General features: G+C 45.1%; 1 protein-coding gene across 3 annotated transcripts in view; it reads left to right on the top strand.

Moving 5' to 3' along the window:
- The first annotated feature begins 4383 nt into the window (after positions 1-4383).
- FAM3C (FAM3 metabolism regulating signaling molecule C) overlaps positions 4384-19007 on the top strand; it is a 33463-nt gene continuing 18839 nt past the window's right edge. Inside the window, exon 1 of one of the 3 annotated variants that reach the window (XM_080393979.1) lies at positions 4384-4537. The gene's annotated coding sequence lies outside the window, so the exon portion shown is untranslated. The remainder of the gene's footprint in view (positions 4538-19007) is intronic. The other 2 variants (XM_080393978.1, XM_080393977.1) reach the window with 2 other exon arrangements.

The raw sequence follows: 19007 nt of genomic DNA, 5'->3' as shown, positions 1-19007 counted from the left end.
ACCTACGGGCCCAACCGAGTACAGGCTCTACCCTCCAGATATTTGCTGAGCTGCCCTATCTTTTTGCTCCATCACCCTGAGAGTTTCTTCACAACATGGGATTCTTTCCTTTCCACTAGAAAGGCAGAGACATGACAACTATTGACAATGGTTTGTATGTTGGTAAGACAGGAGGAGCTGTTATCTTGATTAAGCACTAAGGCGTGGGCGGACATGGAAAGACTGACTGTCCATCAATTCCTTTCTCGTCATTTTATTTGTGTTGTGAAAATCTGAGTGCATTGCTCATGCACACAGGTGGGAGGAAAGAAATTATGATGAAGGCTCAGGCTTACGGCTTCTAGCAACAGGAGGAAGGCTTCTGCTCCTATCTGCAGATCTGCACCTATGAAATTGAGAGCCCTGGCAGCAGCTGAGGGGCCAGGAGCTCAGTCCAGCAAAGCAGTTGTACAAGCTAAACCTGACCCCACAGCAACACCACAGGGAATTGGCAAGTGACAGCATGGGCAGACTGCCTGCAGTGGTGAAGGGGGTCCCCACCGGCTGACCTCACCTGCTGGCAAAGGGCATTTCCTTCTCGCTGGGGCTTGTATCTCGGGTGTTGAAGAAAGACATGGGGCGTTAGACTATTATCCTCTGCTGCTCTTCTACATGGCCAGCAATGATGTTTCCAGGGGAAGCCGTGAACATATTAGGCATAATTCTATGGCTCTGGTGGTAAGAGGTCAAGGACATAGGGGCCCAGGCGGTTTTCCACTTGATTCTGCCAGAAAAAGGAAAGGAAGGGCTTGAGGAGGAGTGGACAGATATCGCAGATCACCAGCCAGCACATGCAGCTGGCATCAATACTAGGGGTTTGGGTTTTATGATTACAGGACCCTATCCGAGGGTCAACAACTGCTAGGAAGAAACAGGATCCACCTGACAAAGTGGGGCAGTATTGGTCAGGATCAGTTCATCAGTGACAAGAAAGGTTTGGAGGTATTCTAATCCACCCTCTGGACTCAAATTTTTTGATTACTTCCATACCCACCCTTTCTATCCATTGTTACTCAGACTTTTCATATCGGGAACCTGATATTTTGCCTGCTTGCAAATTGACTTCTGACAACAACAGCAGGAGAAGTCATAAAAATGAGAAGGTTATTTTAAATGCCTACCACATCTTAGGGCAAACATTAAATAATGCATTCTCTTTCAGACACACATCCATACGGTTTACATAAAACTTGAAACCCCAGCCAGAAAGCTAACAAAATGTCATTTTAAGGAAGATTTTTTCATACATGTTCTCATGTGTTTGAAAGAGTCAGGAGAGGAGAGAGGAGTGGGCTTCATGTTATGTTTATACATTTTAGTTTCTATTTATAGTTAAGTGACAACAACTTGGTGAAAATCACGTTTTCCAATTGCTTCAAGGCAAACTGCCTGCAGCATTCTCTAAGCAACTTTCCTCTCTGCTCTTTTATTTTCTTATAATATTTAAAAAATGGCCTAGGGTTTGCATCTTACCTAACACAGCACTGCAATTCTGATCCTACCAAATGCAAAAACGTTTCCTATGATTGTGTACTATGTTGAGAAAGGTAACCTTTATGCCACAGATACTCCAAGTTTTGGAGAGCTGGGTCTGTGCCAGCAGTCTAAGGCTGGCTCATTCAAAATGCCATGGATAGATCTGCTAGGGCAACAGTGTTAGTTTATAGCACACAAAACACGAAGTTTAGGCTTAGAGGAAAAAAGTACTTGTAAAAGCCACCAGGAATTGCTTTGATACCAGAACTGAGAATCAAGGCTGATAACTGATCAGCAGAACATCTATTGCCAGAAGCAATAATGAACACCATAAAGATAAAGCACCTGAAAGGGTTTGCTTCTATATTTTACTTTGTCTTCATGTATCCCCATTAGCCCTAGGATGCTAAGGCATGCAACACGTTTAGCTTTCCTGTAATTACATGAAGGAAATGTTTTCAATAAAACAAAACAAAGCATAATGCAGTGTTATGATTTCACTTAGTAAAAATTAGTAGTTACATGAGAGACAAGAAAGCAAATTCAGGTCAAATGCTAGAAACACTAGCAAACAAACTCGCCAAAGATGTGAATAAGGCCAACATGGTCATCCTTGTTCAGGACCAATGTAAGACACTTTGGTTTCTGATTTTGCAAAATAAATAGTTACAGTATATGTTTTTCTTAGAGTTTTAACAATGTAATGATAAAACAAGCTATTTTGTTGGTTTATTGTTTTAAATAAACATAAACATTTTGGATTTTAAAATAGTAAATTTAGAAGACATTATGTTGTGATGAAACATTTTGGATGTATGTGACTATGAAACACACTCTGTTTCATACCAAATTTCTTAATCTACAGATGGAAAAAGGTTCAGTTCATCACAGACAACAATAAAAAGCAAAATACACCCCCCCACCCCCACCCCAGGTATAGATATTACTTGTACTTCTTAGGGAAGACCTCTACTTAATGGCCATACTACTTTCATTATAAGGTAAATTACAAAAAGAAGAAATTAGAAAAAAGCAAATTTTATAAGGCAAATTAGAACAAAAAGGAGGGAGAAGAGGAAATCAGAACCTTCTTGAGATGCTGTGGAGGCTGGCATACCCCATCTTCTTTGGATTCTGGCCAGGTGCCACATTTCCAGGAAACTGTGACTCTCCTCCTTGCATGCCTTGTGGTGCCCTTTCAGTCAGGTAAATAATCAACAGGATTTAATCACAGCCATTCTTAAGTCTTATTTACTTATTTGACTTTGATACAGGTATGTGTATTCTGAGGTGTTGGTTATTGTGCAGATAATATTGTTTCTTCTTTTAATAATCTGATACTGCTACTTATGTAATCTTTTAAAAAATGTTTCTTTCTATTGCAAATATTTGCTTATCAAAGGAGCCAGCCTCCTTTAGCATACTGACCTGGTTAGTCTGTTAGTAGACAGCGTCACCCAATATGTAATCAGGGAAACATGGTGAAATTTCCTATATTAAGCGCCGCAACTAAGATATGTCTGTATCACCATTTAGAATTAAAAGCTATAAAGACTCTTTTCTTGAGCAATGCTCCCATGGAGTATTTCTTTGCTCAAGTAGAGATTACAGTATGCCTGAAACTTCCGTGTGTCATGAGAATTTCCTAAAGAAATTACTTGACTGTTGTTCAGATGTTCACCACCCCGTACCAAGGAGCAGTCGGTATCAAAGTATGTTCTTTTAAACCTATTGAAAGGAAGATCTGTTGACCAGATGCGGTTAAAATAAGACGAGGAAACTTCCTTTTGTCTACCTGACTGACGATGTGCGATACGCCCTGTATTTTAGCTGTGGCTCTGTTCTCTGCTGAGAGAAGTGCCACGCTGATTTTGTAAAAACGCTTTCTCTGTGGTTTGACCATAGCGGCACTGACCGAACCTGCCCGGCTGCTGCCCCAGCACTTCCCATATACCCACCCCACCACCGACAGAAACCTTCCTCCGGACATATGCTGTCCTTCAGCTCAGCCCCCGAGCCCCGTGCCAGCTCGTGGTGGCGTTAGAGGAATACCGGTGCCAAAGAATTAAAAAAAAAAAAAAAAAAAAAAAAAAAAAAAAAAAATAATAAAAGGAAAAAGAAACAGCAGCCGCAGAGTGGAGCCAAGGATAAAGAGAAAGGGATTACCCTCTCGTCTAACACTGGAACGCAGACCGGCTCTGTCCTACTGATGGAAAAGTATTTCTTTAAAAAAAATAAGGTTAGGCTTTGGGTTGATTTGGGTTTTTTTGTGTTGTGGGCTTTGTGTAATTTTTTTTTTTAAGCAAAAAATGTCGTTCCTGTTGGTAACGGAAGACAACTTCTGGTGTGCTTAGGGGAAGAAAAAAAAAAAAAGTTTTTTAAAGTATAAAAGGAAACAAGCACAACCCGCCGGCCTCCCTCCCGGCCCGGGGCAGCGGGCTGGCTCGCGGGCACACGCAGCACCCCTCGCCCGTGGGTGCGTGGCTGCGGGCGCACACGCGTAGCGCCAGCGGTCGCGAAGCCATCCACGCAGCTGCATCCCGAGCCGCCCGCCCCGCGCCGTGCCGTGCCGTGCCGTGCCGTGCCGCCGGAACGGCTCCGCAGCCAGGCCCCTCGGGGCGGCAGCCACCAGCGCTGCCCCTGGGGCCGGCGCAGGAGCCCGCCCGGCCCAGGCGGACCCCGGGGGCCGCGGGAACGGGTCTCGCCCCGAGCCGGGGCAGGCGCGCCGAGCCCTACGCGTACCCCGCCCGCCTCTAACCGGGACGGCCCGCCCGGCGGCGGCAGGCAGGCGGGGGCCGCGGGGCGGCGGGGGGCGGGCGGGGGCGCGGCCGTGGGGCGGTGCCGCCGCGACCCCGGTCCGCCACCGGTAGGGGGCGGGCGCTCCGCCTCCGAGCCTTCCTCTGCCTCTGCGGCGGCGGCGGCTCCGCTCGGCTTCCTGCTCCTGGCCGGCGGGCGGGCCGGGGCAGCCTGCGGCGGGGCCGCTCAGGGGACAGGGCGGCGTGCCCGCGGCGGTGCAGCCCAGGTAGGGGCTCGCGTTCTCCGCGGGGCTGTGGCGAGGGCCGACGGCCAGGGGCGTCAGGCGCCTGCGCTCCTCTCCCTGGGGCGGCGGGCGGCCCCTGCCCCTCCCGCCGGGGACCAGCGGCTGGCTCCGCCGCCCGGGTGCGCGCGTCGCGGTTCTCTGCGCGGGGCAGCCGCTGGCCGCCTGCCCTCGCCTCCCCCGCCAGCTTTCCCCGGCGGCGCAACTTCCCTGGGCCGCCTGGCCCTTTCCCCGTCCCCTCCCGCCCGGGAGCTGCCGCCGGGAGGGGTGAGGCGGGCCGTGGCCCCGGGCGCACATCAGCGGGTCGGCGCACCCGACCCCCGGGGCCCGTCGAATCGAGCCGCCGGGCGGCGAGCGGGGCGGGGGTCGCCTCCCCCCTGCTGCCCCTTCCCTTCCGCTTCTCCGCCGGCCCGGCCCGGCGCGGCGCGGCGCTCCCGGCCCGCTGGAGGCTGCGGTGCGGTGCCGGCAGCCGCTGGCCGCCCCGTGCCGGGGAGCGCTCGGCGCTTCGGTGTGCGGCGGCGGCGCTCAGCGAGGGTCCTGCTAAATAAGTGAAGCGTTTGCGGTGCGGGCAGCCTCTTGCTGCTGAAACAAAGGCTTAGCGCGGTGGAGAGGCGGTGGTGCTGCTTTTCGGTGGGTTTGTGCTCTTTCTCCGTTGAGTGCGGCATGGTGGGCGCTGTTGGGGGTGGGGTGGAGTGGAAGGCTCAACTCTTGTTTAACTAGAACACGAAATATACCATTATCAAAAACAGTCGTGAACTGGTAAGGAAGGAGAATGTGCAGTTTGCATCCTGGTTTGCAGAGGGATACTTGTCAAAGTAAAGTCTGTGCCTTTGGTTTCCAGCCTCGGAGTTGCTGAAGCAGGAAAAAATACAGTAATACTATACTTTTTTTTTTTTTTTTTTTTAGTAGCTAAGTGCTACCACACCTTAAGTTACATTTTTGCTTGAGCTGCTGACGGGCTAACTCAACTGATTTCTTTATCTTTCCATTTTCTGACATTTAAAGGAAGTTAAATGGCAGTGTAATAACTTAAGACTTTTGTAAAGGTCTCTGCATATACCGGGTATTCTTTGTAATATTCTGTGTCCCCCATACTGCTTTGCTGGTGAACCTAACTGACTAGCCCTCTTCTTCTAACAAAGTCTTTCTTTTATTGTTAATACTAATAGGAGAGCTATTAAAAAAAAAAAAAACTTAATAGAAATGGCTAATGGCTGGTTGATGACTGTGTACAACAGTAGGTTTTTTTGGTTTTTTTTAAGCCTGTGACACTAATCAAGGTATGAATGTCTTCATTAGCACGTATTCCCAGCCCCCAGGGATTTGTTTAAGTATGAAGAAATCTTTTGCATCTCTTAGTTTGCATAGCTGTCTATGTGGCAAAACAAGTTTTGTAACTTACTTTAAACTTGCAGATGGGCCCATCAGAAGCTAATAGCCTGGTGGTGTTGTGTAATAACATCTAATCATCTCAGGTTGGAGGATGCACTTGGTTTTTTGCAGGCCATAGTTTCCATCTCTTTCCAGCTGTCTGGACCATGTCACCCAGTAAGAGTGCAGAGTCAATACTTAGAAAAGTTGCTTCATGGTATCCAGAAGTTACTGCCTAGCCTCTCTAGGTACAGCCTAAGTGCTTCAGTGCGTACGTGCTCTACACAGAATCATAGCAAAGTTTGGGTTGGAAGGGACCTTAAAGACATCTAGTTCTGACCCCCCTGCTGTGGGCAGGAATGCCTTCTACTAGGCCAAGTTGCTCAAAGCCCCATCCAACCTGGCCTTGAACGTTTCCAGGGATGGGGCAGCCACAACTTTTTCGGGCAACCTGTTCTACTGCCTCATCACCCACGTAGTGAAGAATTTCTTCCTAATATCTAATCTAAATCTACCCTCTTTGAGTTTCAAGCCATTATACCTTGTCCTGTCACTACATGCCCATATCAAAAGTCTCTCTGCAGCATTCTCATAGGCCCCTGTTAGGTACTGGAAGGCTGCTGTAAGGTCTCCTGGAAGCCTTCTCTTCTCCGGGCTGAGCAACCCCAACTCTCTCAGCCTGTCTTCACAGGAGAGGTGCTCCAGCCCTCTGGTCATCTTTGTGGCCCTGCTGTGGCCTCGTTCCGAGAGGTCCCTGTCCTCCTCCTGTTGGGGGCTCCAGCGCTGAATGCAGTACTGCAGGTGGGGTCTCATGAGAGCGGAATAGAGGGGGACAATCACCTTCCCTGACCTGCTGGCCAAGCTTCTTTTGATGCATCCCAGGATACGGTTGGCTTTCTGGTCTGCCTGTGCAATTGTTGGGCCATGTTGAGCTTCTTGTCATCCAGGACCCCGAAGTCTTTCTCCTCAGGGCTGCTCTCAGTCCATCCTCCACCCAGCCTGGGTTTGTGCTTGGGACTGCCCCAACCCACAGGCAGGACCTTGCACTTGGCCTTGTTGAACTTCATGAGGTCCACATGGGCTCACCTCTTGAGCCTGTCATGGTCCCTCTGGATGGGCTCCCTTCCCTCCAGTGTGTCACTGCACCCCACAGCTTGGTGTCATCTGCAAACTTGCTGAGGGGGCACTTAATCGCAGTGCCCATGTTGCCAACAAAAATGTTGAACAGCGCTGGTCCCAGTATCAACATCACTTAACTGGTCTCCACATGGACACTGAGCCTTTAACTGCAACTCTTTGAGTGCAACCACCCACATTTAATAAGAATTCTCAGTACTTTAAGAAAAGAGTGATAATATAGATGGAATTTGATAATTGAGTGGAACTTTGGCAAGCTAGTATTTAAAAAGTGAACTCCTGAATGTTTAGTTTCCAGTTTTGTTTGGAATATTGGCATACTGTATGAGAAAGGGATATTTTTTTTTCCCCTGTAAGGTCTTTAAGAGGGGTTGGTAACATGTAAGCTGAAAAAATACTGGTTTGCTTACAGATTATTTTGTAGTCCGAAAGATAAATCAGTAGCAGACACAGAGACTTGTTTCTTAAGATTTAAATTGTTCAAAGAGAAGTTTTTACTCACATAGAACTTAGGGTCTAGTTTCTAAACCTGCAGTCCCAGTGATGTCAGAGGGTTGACATGTGAGTGTAAGGGCTGCAAGTCTTGCCACTTATATAGGCAATCAGTGCCTTAATGAGCCCTAATATAAACGATACATATGTTCAGGTTTAATTTTTTTCACTAAAATCTGCTGGAAAAAAGTAGGATTTAAGACATAATGACTGTAAACCTGCATGTTTTCTCTGCCAGTGGCCAGCTGCACAACCCTGTGACAATTATTTTGCTGTCAAAAGCACTGCAATTAGTGTAATTATTTCACAGTTTAGAATGATCCCTCTGGGAAGGCTCATACTGATCTGAAACTGTCCATAAATCTCAGGATTACCTCAGCAAAAATATAATCTTTAATAGGGTAGGAAATCTTGGTGTCTTAAAATGACGCTTCATGAGATGGCTGAGCAAATCTGACAGCCTGATGCTGCTGTGCTTTTCCTCCTGACACTCCTAAAAATTGTCTGCTAATCTGGCAGAAAATATATTCTCTTTTACTGGGGTAGCTTTCCTTAGTGATCAAAATCATGTGGAGGAATGGTGAGTGGGCTGGAGTGACCTGGCAGGTAAGCTCACTTTGCTCATAAATTTTCATGCTTCCTAGTACTCTCCAGGCATGAGGTTCAACCACAGGAGAACACGAAAGAGTGGTGATAAGGAGATAACTTTAAACTGCTGTTGCTGCTTGAAACCTCATTTCTTGGCACCAGAATTCTCAATTTGAATATATGCTAAAACATCTGTAACCTGTTAACTAGGTGCTCCTGGCTTTCTATTTCATTGTCTAAAGTGCTGTGGCTAACTGTAAATCCAAGCATAGCCTCCTCATGCTTTTCTTAATGGTATGTGCATCCCAAGAGGACTTCAGGATTTTTTTTCTTAAATAAATATTTTTTTCTGGATAATTTGTAGTTCTAATTCTGTGCTGTAATTTGTTTGCATCTGCCTGCATCTTGACGTTATTCACAAATTTTAAAAGCTTACCCCAATTCACTAATCAAAGTAATCGATAATATTAAATATTTTACCAAGGCTTCCTGAAATCCAGTCATGCTTAAGTTTACACAAGGAGTTAGTTATCAATAGTTACTGTTTTGGAATTGTTCAACTATGTTATATGTTCCTTATATACAGTACCTTATTTTTGTGATATAAAAATAGTTTGTGTCTTCATTTGCAGACAGAGCTGAAATTTTTTCCGGCTCTTTGTTGGAGCTCAGTGCGAAGAGGGTATGGAAGAGACTTTGCGGGAGAGCAGAGAAACTTTGGAAAACTGTCAGGGCAGAGAGAGCTGCTGGAGTAAACTTTGCCCTGCATTTAATGTGCGCTGCTGTTGAGTCAGTTTTAATGGCAGAAAGTTGCTCAATGTGTTTATATGTACAAAAGCATAGTAGTTTTCATGGGTGTCCGGTTAAAATGTTAACATCAAAACAGGTGACACTCACAGACTCCCCTCTGTTCATAAGACTTGCTTTTTTGTGACTGGCTGACTGCCTTTCCTTCTCCCTCCAGTTTGTTGTTGTTTTTTTTTTTTTTTTTTTTTTTTTTTTTAATCTGAGAAGAAAGTAGCCATCTCCTAGTAGCAATGACTTTTTTTTCTTGATCTGTTTTGGTATCGCTAGTTAGTTCAGTCATCATTTCACAAACATTTAAGCTGGTACTACTGCTGCTAGAGAGCTGCTGTCATGCCCCCAGATGCTTTTTTCTGCTTTTGGGTCAGCGCAGATACCTCACCTGGTACTTGCAAGAGCTGCTTGATGGAACTACCATGGGCTGGTTTTTGCTTGTCAGCTGAACATCAGTGACACCTGAATGGTTTGGAACCGTATTCAAGTTGATTCAGGCAGAAGTTTATTACAGGAATTCCTGTAATAATTAGTGAATTTCTTTTAACAGCATGATCCAGAGAGGCATGGCATCAGGAGCTGTTACAGTATACACTGATTGCGTATCTGTGACTTTGTCAGCTATGTATAGAGTCTCAGTGGTATGCTCACTGTGGTAAGCAGCCTTCTGTCACTGAGGGATGCTGTTCCTTAAATTAGTTCATGTATACTTAATGTGGCAAATTTTTCCATAGGTGATGACATGCAGTAATTTCCTATCCCATGTAACTTTAATTTGTCCCACCTATGATGATTCTTAGCTTTTAAAATATCAAAGGATAGAAGACAGCTATGTTGGATTTTGGTTGGTGGGGTGTGTACCAATGGTTAACTAAATATTGAAGTATACAAAGTATATATATATATAAAAATATAAAAAGAATACATTTCCCCTAGATTGGTTTTTTTTTGCTGTGAAGTTAATTCTTCTTGGATATGGTTTATGTGTTTGGTACTGGTTGCTGAAAGATTGCACCTAGCCAGGAGGTATGTTATGGATCTTTGTTCTAATCCCTTCATGCTCAGAAACCAGTCTGGAGACTGAAATTTTTGTTGCTGTTTGCGTCTTCAGTAGGAAGGAGTGAGTCACTCCAGAGCTATTAAGTATCATGTGACTGACCAACTTCCCCTCTATTTCTGAGCATCTTCCACCTCATCACTCACAAATGATGGCTTGTCTAGTGCTGACACAGATGAGTAGCAATGACTTGCCTGTACCACAGGAGCACTGGGATTCTGAGTGCCTTATGCAGCATGGAGGTTATTGTCATGGAATCATTTAGGTTGGAAAAGACCTTTGAGATCATAAAGTCCAGCCGTTAACGCAGGACTGCCAAGTCTATTACTAACCATGTCCCTAAGCACAACGTCTATGCGTTTTTTAAACGCCTCCAGGGGTGGTGATTCCACCACCTCCCTGGGCAGCCTGTTCCAGTGCTTCAGCACCCTTTCGGTGAAGAAGTATTTCCCAATATTCAATCTAAACCTGCCCTGGCAGAACTTGAGGCCATTTCTTCTTGTTCTGTTGCTTGTTACTTGGGAGAAGAGACCAACCCCCACCTGCCTGCAGCCTCCTGTCAGGCAGCTGTAGGGAGTGATAAGGTCCCCCTGAGTCTCCTCCACTCCAGGATGAACACCCCCAGTTCCCTCAGCCGCTCCTCACAAGACTTGTGCTCCAGACCCTTCCCCAGCCCCGTTGCCCGTCTCTGGACACGCTGCAGCCCCTCAGTGTCCCTCTTGCAGTGAGGGGCCCAGAGCTGAACACAGGGTTTGAGGTGCGGCATCACCAGTGCCCAGTACAGGGGGGTGATCGCTACCCTGGTCCTGCTGGCCCATGCTATCGTGGTACAGGCCCGGATGCTGTTGGCCTTCTTGGCCACCTGGGCACCCTGCTGGCTCATGTTCAGCTGGCTGTCAACCAGCACCCCAGGTCCTTTCCCACCAGGCAGCTTCCCAGCCACTCTGCCCCAAGCCTGTAGCGTTGCTTGGGGTTGGTGTGACCCAAGTGCAGGATCTGGCACTTCTCCTTGTTGAATCTCGTAGAACTGGCCTCAGCCTGTCAGTCCAGCCTGTCCAGATCCTTCTGTAGAACCTTCCTACCCTCAAACAGATCAACACTCCCACCCAACTTGGTGTTGCCTGCAAACTTACTGAGGGTGCACTCGATCCCCTTGTCCACAGTGTTGATAAAGGTATTAAACAGGATGGGCCCTGGAGAACACCACTTGTGACCGGCCACCAACTGGAGGTGACTCCATTCACCACCACTCTTTGGCCTTGGCCATCCAGCCAGCTTTTATCCCACAAAGAGTAGAGCTATCCAAGCCCTGAGCAGCTAATTTCTCCAGGAGAGTGCTGTCGGAGATGCTGTCAAAGGCTTTACTAAGGTCCAGGTAGGCAGCATCCACAGCCTTTCCCTCATCCACTAGGTGGGTCATCTTGTCATAGGAGATCAGGTTCGTCAAGCAGGACCTGCCTTTCATAACCCCATGCTGGCTGGGCCTGATCCCCTGGTTGTCCTGCACGTGCTGTGTGGCCCTCAGGATTGACCTGCTCCATAACCTTCCCTGGCACTGAGGTCTGACAGCCCTGTAGTTTCCTGAATCCTTGTACCTGCCCTTCTTATAGATGGGTGTCACCTTGGCTAACTTCCAGTCTTCTGGGACCTCTCCAGATTGTCAGGACTGTTGATAAATGATGGAGAGCAGCTTGGCGAGCTCATCCACCAGCTCCCTCAGTATTAGTCACCAACAGCAGTCTCTTACCTGCAATATGGTCCCCCTTGGCCCCTCCGCGTGTTGGGCCTGCTGTGCTGTGGCTACCCCTCCTCCCCAGAGCTGACGCAGAGGATGCTTTCTCTGCTGGGTGCTCCACTCAGCCAGTGGCATGTGCTTTATCCTGCCAAGGCCCAAAGCCCTGCCAAAGTGCTGCCTCACATGGGAGACGTGTGGATGAGACGTGGCCCTTTGGTGGAGCACAGGGTTTTGTATCTCTTGGAGCAAGAGGAGGGGAGGATGCTAACGGTGCTCTGAGAGGTGACTGTCATCAGGGAATACCTTCCTCAGAGGCACGTGGCTGCTTAGCAAAGGTTAACATCCTTCTTCACTGTGTGGCCTCAGATCGTGCTGAGCTTTTGTTAAAGAACATTAAATGCTGGGTAGTATCATAAGTCCTTTTCTTTGTCAGCAGTGTGTGGTGATGTCCTTTGCTACGATCAGTACCCTTTATCCTCACTGACTTGCAAAGTATGTAGGAGCTCATGCATCACCATGTGGTCTCACTGTGCAGCTCTGTGATGAGGCTGGTGTAGTGGTCTGTGCAGTAAATCTCACTCATAAGATGATGGTCTCATTCTGACATTTTAAAGCCACTATCTAGAGGCTGGTTGTGCCTGAGGAGAAGAATAGTACGGAGGAGCAGGGCTGGTCTTCCTGCAGTAAGCTTACAAAATCATAGAAAAGTTTGGGTTGGAAGGGACCTTAAAGACATCTAGTTCTGACCCCCCTGCCGTGGGCAGGAATGCCTTCTACTAGGCCAAGTTGCTCAAAGCCCCATCCAACCTGGCCTTGAACATTTCCAGGGATGGGGCAGCCACAACTTTTCCGGGCAACCTGTTCTACTGCCTCATCACCCACGTAGTGAAGAATTTCTTCCTAATATCTAATCTAAATCTACCCTCTTTGAGTTTCAAGCCATTATACCTTGTCCTGTCACTACATGCCCATATCAAAAGTCTCTCTGCAGCATTCTCATAGGCCCCCATTAGGTACTGGCAGGCTGCTGTAAGGTCTCCTGGAAGCCTTCTCTTCTCCGGGCTGAGCAACCCCAACTCTCTCAGCCTGTCTTCACAGGAGAGGTGCTCCAGCCCTCTGGTCATCTTTGTGGCCCTGCTGTGGCCTCGTTCCGAGAGGTCCCTGTCCTCCTCCTGTTGGGGGCTCCAGCGCTGAATGCAGTACTGCAGGTGGGGTCTCATGAGAGCGGAATAGAGGGGGACAATCACCTTCCCTGACCTGCTGGCCAAGCTTCTTTTGATGCATCCCAGGATACGGTTGGCTTTCTGGTCTGCCTGTGCAATTGTTGGGCCATGTTGAGCTTCTTGTCATCCAGGACCCCGAAGTCTTTCTCCTCAGGGCTGCTCTCAGTCCATCCTCCACCCAGCCTGGGTTTGTGCTTGGGACTGCCCCAACCCACAGGCAGGACCTTGCACTTGGCCTTGTTGAACTTCATGAGGTCCACATGGGCTCACCTCTTGAGCCTGTCATGGTCCCTCTGGATGGGCTCCCTTCCCTCCAGTGTGTCACTGCACCCCACAGCTTGGTGTCATCAGCAACCTTGGACCTATAAAGGAATTATTTGTAATGCTCCTTTCCTGTTTCTGCTTGCTTGCTTGATAACTTTATTTAAAATGGGCCCCAGCATGAAATGATGCATTGTAACCATAGCCTGAAATATCTTGGTGGTCGTGTGTGGTTATATTAAATCATAGTAATTACACGTATGTTAATTCTTCTTCAGGCTGTAACTTTTTTGTATTGTGCTTCTATTGAGAATTGCTGTATGGGACAGGATGCATGGTAGTGGTGCATTATTCTGGTAACTGGTTTGGTGGTATTTTTATTGTTACAAATATGCAATAGCAGCTGTCGTACACTTGAAATGTCTACTGGATTCTGGCAGCAACTCATTTCAAGTGAGGTGTGATGATGTTGCAGATAAATGCATTGCAAAGCTTTACTTACTCCTTTCTGTTGTGAAGGGATTGAACAGACTTCGCTGTATTATGAAATCGAGGTGGTAGTTTATTTCTTAAAAAAAAAACAGAAGACAAATCAGTGGTTTTGAACATTTGAACAGGTGGCAACTGCAGCAGTGCTTCAGTTATGAAATATTTCATTCATCATTTGGCAGATTAAAATTAAACTTTATTGTCTTAAATCTCTGTTGTAAGGTCAATGTACTTTGTGATGAAGTTAGAAAGCAAGTGGGTGAATGTGTTTCAGCAAATTGTCCTTGAGGATTTTATCTATCTGAATTTCTCTATGTGACTTTTTCCAGCCTGGGAAATACAGGGTTGAGTTTCTCTTTGTTAGGTACATTAGCAGCAATGGTACAGTTCACTTTATCACATATAGTATGGATTTTAGGGACAGTAAATTAAAACCCATTTTTAAATATATGGCCCAGTAAATTTTGTGTAGTATTTGGGAAGAGTATACAAAGTATGTATTGGGTGCTTATGAGGTTTGGAGCTTTGGTAGTTTTGTTTTGTTTTGTTTGGGGTGGGTGGGTGTTTGGGGTTCTTTGGTTTTTTAATTGCAAAAAGAATGCCGATTGAGTTTCGTTCTCAGTGGGATGGATGCCTTAGTACTTTTACCTTGGGCTTCCCAGGCTTCAGGAGGATTTTTCTGTGTCTGAAACTGACCAGTTTGTGTGTTGCCTAAGGTGAAAGTATTGGATTGGTGGCACTAGCATAAGCTTGCATGGTCAGTGATTTCAGTGGTCATTTGGAAAATACTTGTTTTGCACATCAGGTATCAAAACATTCTGGCATAATGCTGCTTCTCATGTATGTTTCCCTTCTTACAAGTGAAACCACATAGTCATATTTGTGACATAGGTCATGCAATATTAGCTGAATTACCTATTTTTAAGTATGGGTTTCATTTGCTAGATTTACAGGGTTTTCATTTGCAGTTGATAGAATTAAAATCTGGTTTTAATGAGCAAACACTTCGGATCTAATTCAGTGTAGTCAGAATACCAAGCTGAATCTTACACCTATGTTAAAGAGTACAATTCAGGTGGTATCATTTTTGTAAGAGTTAATTATTATACTTCATGGTAGTATTTGTCTCAAAGGAGAGAAAAAAAAATCCATACTGGGGAGTCTGTAAATTGTTCTGTGTGGGCAAACCTTTTGCCTGTGTGGAGTTCTGCCATAACCACAAGGAATTCATATAGGTGTAGGAGTGCCTGTAGGGAAGAACTACTTGGGTCACAGCCAGTGTCATCAGAACATACAAATGGTGCATGATTATGCAATAAAATCGAACTACGGTATTACTACTCTAAGAATTCAATTCTTTTCTATGTGTGCTCTTCACCAGTTTCAAATTAAATTAATTTTGTAAAGGTGGTGGAGAAACTATGCATAGTCTAGCAGAAGGCAATCATCTGGGTAAGGAAATGCATCTTGTATTTGAATAAAATGATTATGTTAGAAGCCTGGATTCCTATTCAAATTTAGACTTGGAGTGATTTTGACTGTCTCAGCTGTTCAGTCCATGGCATGTAATTCAGGTTGGCACAACCACTGGTTTAAAACCAGAGCTCACATAAGAATAGCTAATGCTGTCCCTGAAATACCTAATCCACTGTGTAATTTTGTGTAGAACACCACCACCACTCTGAACTGCTTGAAAATTACAGACTGAAATATCTATTACCAGAGGCAGAATTAAACAAAATGTTTCACTGATTGCATTTTACAAGATAGGAAAAGGTACAATGTTTTGGTTTTTTTTTTTCAGTTGTTCTCTGACAGGAAGCAAAATGTATCTGCTAATCATTGAGGAAGACGGTTTGTGCTGCAAAAAATAAACACTGTGCTAATCTGCTCATGACTCAGAAATAAAAATAAATGCTCAAGCCTTTTTTCTTTTTTTTTCTTTTTTTTTTTTTTCTTTTCCCCTTTGTACCTTTGGTACTAAGTAATTTTGAATGCCTATCTAATTCTGGTACAGTGTACTTGGTATGCTATTCATATTAACAGATAGTAAATACAGATAAAACCAGCTATAACATTATTTGATCATTTTTGAAAGTATACAAACCTTTAAATCCTGTTAGGGGGGTTCCCTCTAAATATAATTAAAAGTGTATCAGGCTGATGCAGATTTAGTATTATATATATATGGGTACAGATTTCCATATAATGGTGTAGAAATAGGGGATTAATATCGTAGAAGATACTAACTTGCACCTTGTAGGCTACCTGGGTTAAGAAAACCCCTCTCTTGTACTTTTCCAGACTTTTATGATGATTTAAAGCCTTTTTTTTTTTTTTTTTTTTTAATTTCTTGTTTATCCTTGTAGCTGGAAAGTTGTTTTTCTTCAGCACTATGGCTACATATATTTAAGCAGCAACCAGTAGATATTGAGATAGTCCATCTCAGCATCTTTTAAAAGAATTTTTAAATTGCACCTTGGAGACAAGAGAAGGAGGCGTCCATTCCTTACTCTTCTCTCTTTGTTTTCACAGTTCCTTGCAAAGCAAACCTGATTCTTTTAGCCCTTAGTTGTTTTATTTAGGTCATGTAATTGTTATCTAGATTCTTCCACTTGGGGATTATGCTTTAAGATAGACTTTAAAAAAACTACATAGAGGTCTCCGTTAAAAGTCTAGGTAGCGCATAGAGCAGGGTATTTTTTGTTTCTTTAGGCAGAGCAGAATAATTACTTTTTGTCTCACACACAGCAATCCTGTTGGTACAGCTCACAATGAGGAGTTACGCTTCTGCAGCAGTACTACATTGTTGAGTCCAATATTAGAGAGCTACTATAATCTCTCAAAAATTTTTTTTCATTACTGCTGCCTGTTTGGCTGCACTTCATGTCTGTTTTGAAGTGTATTACTTTCTGGTTTGTTCAATATCATTGTTGATTTTGGGACCTTTTTCTAATAAGCTGAGGTCAGAATTCAAAATTATCTTGACCTTCTAAATTCTTGCCTCCCATCTTTGCTTGTTTTTGCATGCCTGTTTCATAAGTATAATCTATGCACGCTATCAAATTGCTAATGGAAATACTGTTACCCTGAGAATGAAGCAGACTAATCTGCATGTTTTGTTATTTTCCATAAGAACATTTGTAAGAAGTTTTCAAATATGACTGTAGTACAGAAGTACATTCCAGGCCCAGTGATGGGCTTGGCAGTCCTGGGTTAGCAGCTGGACTCGATCTCAAAGGTGTTTTCCAACCTAAATGATTCTTGGTTCTAAGTCACCGAAGTTTTTGTGCACAGTAAGTAGGGCAGAGGTGGGTGTCCTGGTTTCAGCTGGGATGGCGTTAATTAGCTTAGGAGCTAGCACACTGCTGTGTTTTGGCTTTGATGTGAGACTTTTCAGTTCCTCAGGCCTTCTTAGCAAAAAGGCTGGAGGGGCATGAGGGGTTGGGAGGGGACACAGCCAGGTCCGCTGACCTGAACCAGCCAAAGAGGTATTCCATACCATGGGACGTTGTGCTTGGTATATGTATACCTGGGGTTGGCTGGGGCAGGGGGGTTGTTGCTTGGGGACTGGCTGGGCATCGGTCCGTTGCGTTGTGCACCACGTGTTCCTTTCTTCCTCTGGATCTTCTTCTTTCCCTCACCCCTTTCATTATAACTGTTACTGTCATCATTGCTCTTTCATTTTTATTCTACTTCAATTACTAAATTGTTCTTATCTCAACCTTTGAGTTTTACATTCCTTTCCAACTCTCCTCCCCATCCCTCTGGGTGAGGGGGCAGTGAGCGAGGGGCTGCCTGGCCCTTGGTTACCAGCCGGGGTTAAACCACAACGGTAGGGCACATGTCACTTGGGCACAGTGTCATGTATGCCATGGCACCATTGCTGGGCAAGATTGTTGAGCAAGGCTGATAAAGAATTGGCCAAATTGAATTACATTTAGCTCATGACTGAAATCTGGACTTCATTCAGTATTGTGTCAGTGTGGCATATTAATAAGAACTATTTGTGTGTATTTTATCAATTACTTTACTGACTTTAATACAACTTCCTCTTGCACCTTGATTCTGGGAAGAAAATTGGTTTGATGACCGTCATATCTGATACATGAACATTGAAAGAACTCAGTCTTGGCATGTTAGAACCTTTGTATTATTTAATAAAACATGATGATTTGCTTGGCAGGATTATTTACTCGTAGTTTTCCTAAATGAAGTTATAATACAAGCTCCCTGTGTGAAGTACCTGGCAGGGTCCCCTTGAGAGACACAGGTCACTTCCAAAAGCAAGTATCTGCTGCTCCGCTGATTGAAGCTAGTTTTAGTATGTATCAAAACATCTGTAGCTGCTATGTGGTTCCTACACACTAAATTTGTCAGATTTGTGTTGTCTGTCATCCTCACACAGAGCAGAGTGGGGGAAAGCCCTTTTCACTCTTCCCTTTTTTAATGTAAGCTGCTGTTTTCTCTTTTTCTTATACTTCTGTTCTGTTGCCCTGTGTATAGTATTTTGGCTGTCATGAGGGATACTTGGAATGGCTTTGGCACTGGAAATTGCAACATCTGGAAACTGCCTCTGCCTTGGGACAAAATACAATGCACAAGAGTGGGTGGAGTAAAAAAAAAGCAACCAGTAACCTCAGCTCCCATCCATCTTTTCGCATATCCACTCCCTAGTAGTTTTCATCCAGAATAAATAACTCTTTCTGCACAGACAGATGTGCAACTCCATGTAGGGAGCTGGACAATGATATGCAGCGTTCAAAACCAATTTATAATCTTGTAACTTTTTGTCTTCTCTGGTTCAGTGTGATGTCTACCTTTTCCTTCCTATCCTTGAGGGACTGAGCAATGCATGTGCTGGGCTTTGCCGAAAGAACAGTTTCTCAGCTTACTAATATGACAGCACCAGCTTCCTGCCTGTCTGCTAATTTTTCTCTTATTCCTATTGTTGAGTCAGTCATGTTCTGTTGGTTCAGAGAAAACTTTCTACGTCAGTTTAACAAAGCATTCCCTTCATCTTTGTTTTTTACTACCATTTCACAGCTTTACACACTGGAATGTTACCATCTCGCTGGAACAGCATGGCTCGCTAGCTGAGCTTGGCTGAAGGTGAGCATTGCTGAAGCCTTGTAAGAAAAATATCTGCCAGCTACTGACAAGACACCTGACCCTGCTAGCCTGTAGACCACGATGTCTTTGTGTTTTTGTGTGGACATGGCTTATGTAGTTGAGAGAGGTCGCTGGTCTGAACGTCTTGCCACTGATTTGGCTCCTGTGAATTGATGATGACAGGCAGCGAGG

Source organism: Falco punctatus (assembly GCF_963210335.1).
Source record: "Falco punctatus genome assembly, chromosome: 6".
In the NCBI taxonomy this organism is placed as follows: Eukaryota; Metazoa; Chordata; class Aves; order Falconiformes; family Falconidae; genus Falco; species Falco punctatus.
Note: the sequence above shows the minus strand (reverse complement) of the source record. Positions and strands in the feature narration are given on the sequence as shown.